The sequence below is a fragment of the Nycticebus coucang genome, chromosome 19, assembly GCF_027406575.1.
Source record: "Nycticebus coucang isolate mNycCou1 chromosome 19, mNycCou1.pri, whole genome shotgun sequence".
NCBI classification, from domain to species: Eukaryota; Metazoa; Chordata; class Mammalia; order Primates; family Lorisidae; genus Nycticebus; species Nycticebus coucang.
In genome coordinates, this window is record NC_069798.1 from 62,838,928 (window position 1) to 62,848,008 (window position 9,081).

At 33.2% G+C, this 9,081-nt stretch overlaps 1 non-coding gene across 1 annotated transcript; it reads right to left on the bottom strand.

The window, feature by feature from the left end:
* Nucleotides 1–6,909: 6,909 nt before the first annotated feature.
* LOC128572151 (U6 spliceosomal RNA) lies at nucleotides 6,910–7,013 on the bottom strand. The gene has a single exon (XR_008376064.1). It is a non-coding gene; the product is annotated as a U6 spliceosomal RNA (small nuclear RNA).
* Between the last annotated feature and the right edge of the window lie 2,068 nt (nucleotides 7,014–9,081).

A 9,081-nucleotide genomic window follows, 5' to 3' on the forward strand; every position in this document is an offset into this window, starting at 1 on the left:
CTCCAACACAAAAAAAGAAAAGTATATGCGGACCCAGATAGCAGCGTCTGTACACATCTAGGTTATGTGGCATAGATTATTATTCCTGAGCTACAGATCTGGACAGCACATTACTGTCTGGAATACTGTCAACCAGTGTAACAGTAAGAATGACAACAATGGGTTTTCTTTTCCTTATTACTGAATTTAGAGAGAAGACTTCATACTTCATCTTCAAGGATGATTTCTTTTTACTCTTATATTAATTTTTAGATACCATTTATTAAATAAGCATTTGTAGTCATATATTGTTTAATGACAAGGAAATGTGTGCTGTGATACTTTGTACGTATTTTAGACAATTCCAGCATTGTGCAAACATCATACAGTATACACAAACTTAGATATTATAGCCTGATAAATCTAGGTTATATGGTGTGGCCTATTACTCCCAAATTACAAAAGTGTACAGCACATTATTGTCTTGAATACTGTAGACCAGTGTAACAGTAAGAACTTTTGCATCTAAACACATATTAACATAGAAGAAATCACTAAAAGATACAAATTTACAATTAAATAGGCAGAAGAAGTTCTAGTGTCTTATAGAGCTATCAGATGACTATAGCTGACAATAATAGATATAGTTTCAAATATCTCTGAGGATACTTCATTGTTTCAATTCAAAGAACTATAAATGTTTGAGATGATGGATATGCTAATTGTCGTGATCAGATCACTATATGCTGTATATTTTGCAACATCACCATGTAACCCATAAATATAGACAATTATGGTGAGTCTATTAATTTAAAAAATTAAAAAGTTCTAAAATTAGGAAATAAAATCTAAGAATGACGTCCAAAATCAATAATGTTAATTTTTTTCACAAACCAGTTGGACTCAGAAGAGAACCCATAGCATCGTTGGGGCTTGTTCATGATACTGACCTGATTCTTTCTTGCTACTATTCCAAGGTAACTTTTTGTTTTATGGTTTCCTTTCGGCCATTTTTTCGTGGTACATCTGGTGACAAATTCTCTTAAGTTTTCTTTTATCTGAGAATGTCTTGATCTGCCCTTCTCTCCTGAATAATGTTTTTTTCTGGATATGAGTTTCCAAACTGACATTTCTTTCATTGAAGCCTTTAAAATATTTTATGCCACTCCTTTCCTACCTCCCTGAAAAATCCTGTCATTCACATTTTTTTAATCCCCAGTAAACAGGGTGTGATTTTTCACTGAATCCTTTAAAGTTTTAGAGATTTTATTATGACTTGTCTTGACATGGAATGTAGGCCGTAAGAGGTTCACTCTCTCTCTTAAATCTGTAGGAATATGCATTGTGCTAGATTTAGAAAATTTTTAGCCTTTATTTCTTCAAGTAACTTTTCAGCCCTGTCCCCTTTCCATGTATTTATAGGAGTTTGATAACATGAATGTTATATCGATACATTAATTGTTACAGTCTACGATATCCTCAAGGCCCACCTCATCTTCTCTAGTCTACTTCTCTCTGTTGATCACATTAATTTCTATGGCTCTGTGCTCCAGTTAATTGGTACTTCTCTCAACCCTTTCTAGACTCTGCCTGAGACCATTCACATATTTAGGTTGTGTCATATTTCAATTCTAATAAGCCATTCGGTCTTCTTTTATATCTTTTGTTTGTTCCATAAGAATTTCTATTTTTTTCCTAAAGCCTTCTAGCTGTTTTCATTTTTTCCAGCTGTATTTACAGTGGCTCACTGAATCATTCTGACTGAGATTTTGGTAGACTAAAGGGGCTATAGCAAAAGTTACCAAATTTTTGTCTTCCTTCAGAGTGCCTTTAGTGTCTGAGTATATTTTTTCTTTCATGTTTCTCCTAGATCAAAGTTATGCCTCACCATCCTATTTATGTATCAGTTTGGTTCCCCCAACTCGAGAATGTATCCCATAATACATCCTGAAAAAGTAATGTGCATATTGAAATAAAAAGTATATGTTATCAAAAGTAATTTATTTGTTGTTATTATATTATTTACTTTAATTTATTATGTATATGATTTTATTAAAATACCTTATCATTATTAAAAAAATTTCCATGCTAATGGGATGATAGTACAACTTTTCAAATTTTGGAATCAGCATAAATATCATCACCCTCATATTCTACATTTTTTCAAGACAACTACACAAAATCACTATAAACATGTCTCTGTTATGTATATACGCAGTTTAATCTCTACTTAGCTAAAGCATGAATAATTAAAAGATGAGACTATACTAATAGATTATTACAGCAATAATTAACTATCAATGGTATATTAACAGGCTTTTTTAGTTTTTAAGACATGTGCAGTAAAAATTCTTTCTCCATGGTTGAAAATAAAATTGCAGCCTTCTTTTTTTCAGCATTACTTTTAACTTTTTATAATCTATTTTATTTTGATTAAAAGCTATAAAAAGGAAGATAGAGGATACAGACTGTGGTAAATGTTTTGTTGTCTATGAGTAATTAATTTTATTCGAGACCATATTATTGTTTATTCATTGTTCTGTCAACAATGGAAGATATGCTAAACAGTCTCATAACTATTCCGTTCATGCCCATTTCTACTTGTTTTTCAAACAGTGCCCTTTCTGTATGTTGAAGCTACTTCTCAGGGGTAATGAGTGACAGATAATTTTCTAGCTTGAAAAATAGAGTTCATGAAATTTTTCTACCCAGGTATTTCTTTTTCCCTTAAATTGCACTCATTCTAAAATGTACTGTTTATGTTTTTTCATCACTCTACTATACTGTGTTCATTATTTTACTTTTAGACTCTCTATTTCAATTTGTATTAGTCACATCTCCAAGATACTTTAGAGTTGGGTTTGTTTTTTCATAAATATATACTTGGGTATACTCACTCAAATTTGTAATTAATTTGTGTTAATTGTCTTAAGGTCACATCATGAATAAATGGTAGAAAAGGAATTTGAACATCTAATCTAGGGGCTTAATCACCAAGTACTATACAAGAAATCTACGATCTTTAATATATAATCTATAGTTTCATAAGCTTAGAATATCTAAAAGTAGATTTACCAAAATCTATGTTTTATATGTGATTGTAGGCACGGTTAGTGTTTAATGCAGATCAGCGATGTTTAGGCTGGTTTTCACCTGATAGGTCTTAGTTTTACTGATACGTTAATTAACTTTTAAGCTTATGGAATTTTTCATGTAATTTCAATTTAAAGGTATTTCTGTACAATTAGTTCTATGAAAATGTAGTGTTCATTCCTATATACATTCATTTTATGCGCTTAAAGATACTAAAAATGATAAGATATTGAAAAAAATGCTAAGCAAGAATAGCACTTAACATTTCTACCTTTCACCATGATCAACCACAGAAAATGCAGATCAACAATAAATACTGCCCATTTGGTAGTCACAAATGAATTATTGAAATGAATTCTGTGTCAAAAAAATTTGGTCTGTTAAAATTAATTCCATTTAGTGATGAAGTTATATGCCATGAATTTTATTACAGTCACAAATAGGTGATGTTATTGTACAGTCATTAACACGTAAGCAGGGGAGTAATTCTGGGTGACTTGATTTTCCAAAAACTTAGGGAATAGTTTATTTTAAAAAGTAGTTACATTTAGTCCCTTGACTAGGAGGTAACCACAGTCTAATGATAGTGATTTTCAAGACTGAGCATTAAGAGGTATGTTTCATAAACAGAACAAGGAAGTGAGGGGCCTGTGCATTAAAAGAAGCAAAACCAAACCTGCCCTCCATTATCACCTCATAATTTTTCATGGCAGAAGTGAATACCATTTCAGATTTCTTCCATACTCAAAGCTATTGTCTAATAATACAAAGTTATGCCCTCTGTGTAATTAGTTTCTTTCCTGCTAAATGATAACTTCATAAGGAAGGGAACATATATGTTTGTTTAATCACAGTGTAAATGTGGGAGAACAAATTCCAGTTGTCCTTTCTGAAACAATGTCAATCAATGACTATGGGAAAAATGTATAATCACTGCAGATTCTCATTCAGCCTCACCTTGAACTTATTTGCTTACCCCATGACTGTTACTGACACAAAGTTGTAACGATGCCTTGAGTGAGCAATATTGTGTGTGGGAAACACATAACAAAGACATCTCAAGAGATGCAAAGGGAACAGGATGCACAGGACAGCAGAAAAGCTGCACAGTAATAAAGACGGCAATTGTGTGTACAAAAAACGAATCGCTTACCTGGCCAGAAATAGCTAAGGTAGATGCCAGTCAGACCAATGAACAGCAGGTGTCAAAGCCTGTGTTTCCCATATTAGGCACATCAACACAGAAAAACCTGTCCTGTCTGCACATTGTAACATATTGTGTAACATTTTCCTTTTTTCTTGTATTTCTTTGTTCTGACTTTTCAATAAATACCAGTTGGAACCTGGAGTCAGATGCCAGAGCATCAAACCCAGCAGCATGTTTTTTTTATTAATTATTATTATTATTCCTCTATTACTCAAAAACTCTATAAATGGTCAATCAGGATTTTCCCATTTTAGATGAAATCTAAACAAGAGTGATTTATATTGCTTGCATAATCTTGGGCAGGATAATACTGTACTCAGGTATTATTTATTTACCAATAAATACAAACATTTAAAAAAGATTAAACATTGTAATATGATTTGAGCTTCATTTTTAATCTGGATAATCTTAAAACTCATTCTCATATCAATCTACTTTAGGAAAATGAAATACATAGTATAGTAGGCATAGATTCTATAAGATTATTCTTAAATTAAAACTGGTGCTAAACAAGTAATATCTTATAATATGGAAGCTGAAAAAAAGGAAAGGAGAAAGCAATTATTCATATTCAAGTTGTCATATTTAGCAAACTATTGTTTCCTACTGAAAGGTACTGTGACCTCTTTAAAAGCACAAATAATCAAGAACTTGGTCTTTCGGCCTCATCATAGTGTAGTTTCTTACTAACAGGAGTCCAGGAAGACAGGACTAAATCAGATTGTTGAACTGACACATCTATAAAATGCTAAATCCCTGCTTAGCTTCTCTTTAGCTTGTAAAAGCCCCATTAGGACTAGCCAGCATCACTGGTTATAGAAAAAATAAAATACCTGCCAAATTCAGGTATTTGAACAGAGAGCTAAATATATAAATGTTATTATAATATAAACAAACTAATGAAAGATAAAAGAGGATGATGAACCCAAATGTGCAAATAATCTCAATCAAAACTCAAACTTTATTTTATATTTAAAAATGTCAACTAAATAGAATGAATATATCTGTATATATTTCTACATACCTGTTTATTTTTGAAGAAGGAATTGCTTTATTACCTTTGGAATTATCCTGGTATTAAATGATTTTTAAACTAGAATTGCTATTTTAAACACGTTTTCTTTTATTCATTCTTCAAGGACATGAAGTTTATTTTATTTTAAACAACAAAAAAAAATCCAATCTTATTACACGGTGTATTGTCAATGTCTGACATTTAGAGGCAGGAATGATTGATAACTCCACCTTACTTAGCAGGAAGATTAATCTTTATGTAGATTCAAGTGTAGGAAGAAAGACACATTCACATTTCTCACTTTTATGCCGGGTCTGCTGTAAATTAGAAGTGTCAAAAAGTAATTTCTCAATTTATATGCATGGAAAAAACCCTAGTTTTGTCTAAATGTATTAACATTAAAGTCACCCATATAAAGTAACTAATGCATATTTGAAATACCATCATATTATAACTCATGTCTATGAAGTTATCCACCATCTTTTTATTGGTGATTTGCCGAGTAATTTACGGTGCTATTCAGGAGCTTCTGGACATTAGTTTCAAAAGCGAGTCACGGTAATGGAAACACCATGCTTGCATCCAAAAATTTTACATATGAAACTACATTGTGCTCACGGTGACTATTAATCATAAACTGAATTACCAAGGAGTTGAACATTTTTAAAAAAGGTTTTTCCATATTCATAGCAATGCGATTTAAAAATAGTTTAATTTACTTATTCTTTTTTTAAAATTCCAACCTAAATCTATATGATCATCATTTCTCATCCGTTCTTCAAATGTATAAATTTAATTTTAAAATAAGTAGTGCATTACCTCATTGGAATATAATGAATGGTTAATACACAGCACAATAAAATATATTATACTGATGCAATGAATAGAAATGTTTAAAAGAGTTTAATAAATGTTAAGACACACGATAGGCAAAGAAGGGAAAATAGATTCTTAGAATATCAATGAAAATCCCTATATGAGGTTCTGGATAGAGTCTTAGCAACTATGAATCCCCCCATTAAGAAATCCATCTCCTACTACCACCTGCTGAAATGAACACTGAGGTCTACTTAATCAATAAATATTTTAAATGAGCAATTAAACTTTGTCATGCAATGCTGACATCCTAAAATAATAAACAACACTTAAAAACAAGTATTACTTACTATTCAGAATATAGAAAAATTCTCCAATCAATACGAAAATAATAAACATCATAATATAGCAATAGTCAAAAGATAATCAAGGACACAAAGCATAAAACTATTACGTATATAATTTTTATTCCCAGAAGGGAAAAATTGAGATTTCTCTCAATGAAGATCAGGACCAACAGTATTTCTTCTAAAGTATGTTTTGTATCATTTACTTTCAGAAGAATTGACAATTTAATGCAAAATTACTCCTTTTGGCAAAACATCTTTCATCTATGTTTCTTTCATATTTATCCTGAAAATACAATGACATGTTTATTTTCCTATTTTTACTTTAAAACAGTTACGTCACAGTCTACAGGCTGAAAATTTTTCATCTATTGAAAATATTCATACGGACTAGTGTAGACCCAATTAAATATAAATGACACTGAAAATCCACAATTTTGTTTTCTTTTCTTTTAAATATGGAATGCTTCAGGAATATATGTGTCATCCTTGTGCAGGGGTCATGCTAATCTTCTCTGTATCATTCTAATTTTAGCATATCTGCTGCCCAAGCCAGCACTGTTTTATTATTTCTTCACACCAGTGGACACTGTTGTCCCAATAGATCCATTATACTGGGCCAGTACATCAATCCCAAACTCTTGTCAGCCTCAGCTGATAATATTTCTCTCTCCCTCTCGTCGTCGTCTTCTTTTTTTTTTTTTTTTTTTTTTTTTTGAGACAGAGTCTCACCATGTCACTCTCGGTAGAGTGCTGCGGTTTCACAGCTCACACGGACCTCAAACTCTTGGACTTAAGCGATTCTCTTGCCTCAGCCTCCCAAGGAGCTGGGACTACAGGTGCTGGGCTATTTTTGGTTGTAGTTGTCATTGTTGTTTGGCAGGTCCAGGCTGGATTCAAACCCACCAGCTCCAGTGTAAGTGGCTGGTGCCCTAGCCGCTGAGGTACAGGCGTTGAGCCTACTGCTAATATTTTTCAACTCTTCCTTTTTGCAACCACCTTACCTGGGCTTTAGTAAAACATACACCATCCTGGGGCAGCCTGCAGCTAATTAACATAGGCATAAAAAAGACCAGCCACTTGCCACAAGATGAGACCAATTCTGCTGCAATTCATGCCCCAGCATTCTGCAGGGAGCTGCTGAAGTCCATCAAAGGCTCTGCCTTTAAAGAAGTCAAATCATGATAGTTAATGCAGCAGCAGGGCTAGGGTGGGGTTATGGGTTGGAACCTTACTGGACTGAGGTCTTCCTGGCAGTGAGGACTCCATCACCTGTGGTGAAATCAAGATCTGCTTACCAATTTGAGTTTTTATACTCTCTTGAGAAGGCGTCATCACTTGTATGCTCATTAATATAAAAGCAGCCACATGGAAAATTGCAGAAAGGGAGTCCTAAGCTTGGAAGAAAATTGATAACTAGAAACAAATGGTGTGTGGCAAAGTCGGAAGATGTGGCAATCCAATCATATGTTTGGGAGTCAAAAGTAGGGTAGTATTCATAAATACGTAAATTGTCAGGGGGCCAGCTCTATCAATCTTATTAAGAAACACATGTCTGAGATGTATGACACTCAATTAATGTTTAATAATAAAAGATATAAACATTTTTTCTTTGTTCAATTGTGTACTTAAAATATTTTGAATAACTCGATTTGGAGTTGCTGGATCTGTAGATCTAACTTTTAATGTGCCTCTTTCCCCTAAGTTTCATAGACTTCTAAATTCTTATGGCTTTTTCTGGTATTGAACATGCTGTGACTTTCTTTTCTTTTCTTTGCAGTTTTTGGCCGGGGCCGGGTTTGAACCTATCACCTCTGGTACATGGGGCCGGCGCCCTACTCCTTTGAGCCAGAGGTGCCACCCCCGCATGCTGTGGCTTTCTAAACCTCTTCACTCACAGACTTCTCAATGCATCTGGAAAGCGCCACCGTTTTTCACCAAACAAAATTGTCTTTGAAGGCTCACTTCAAAAATACTCACCTTTGCATTTCCATTGCGGAATTAGTTCTGTCCTGTAATTTATCTGCGTACGTGCTCAACTTTTTGCTCCTTCTTTGCTGAGATATTTATGAATGCCCTTGCATTTTTGGAGAACATAGTCATTCATATTTATGAAAATATTCAAGGAGAACAGGACTGGACTTTCAATGGTAAACTGAAAATATTAAAAAAGAGGTTCTTAAACTCAAGATAACATCTCTATAATTAAAGAAATCGAAAAGCATTAATTCCCCAAAATTTTCAAGGATACAGATAAGGGACACATCTGTTTACTTCTAATAAACAAAAGGGTTATGTTTTCAATAATCCTTAGAAAAGGTGGCTCTAAAAAGGGAGAGTTGAGAAATACTAGCAGCTGAGGCTCACAAGAGTTTGGGATTGATGTGCTAGCCCAGTATAATGGGTCTATTGGGACAACGACAGTGTCCACGGACATGAAGAAAAAATAAAACAAAAATATGGATTTGAAGTGTCATTCATAATATTTAATTGAGTCTACAACAGTCTGTAAAAATATTATAGCCTCGTTCAATTATGCTATAGAATAAATGGTATCCTGCTGCATGTAATTTTAAAAAATTCCTAACATTTAATATTAAAGTTGTATCCACAATCTCTTTTCT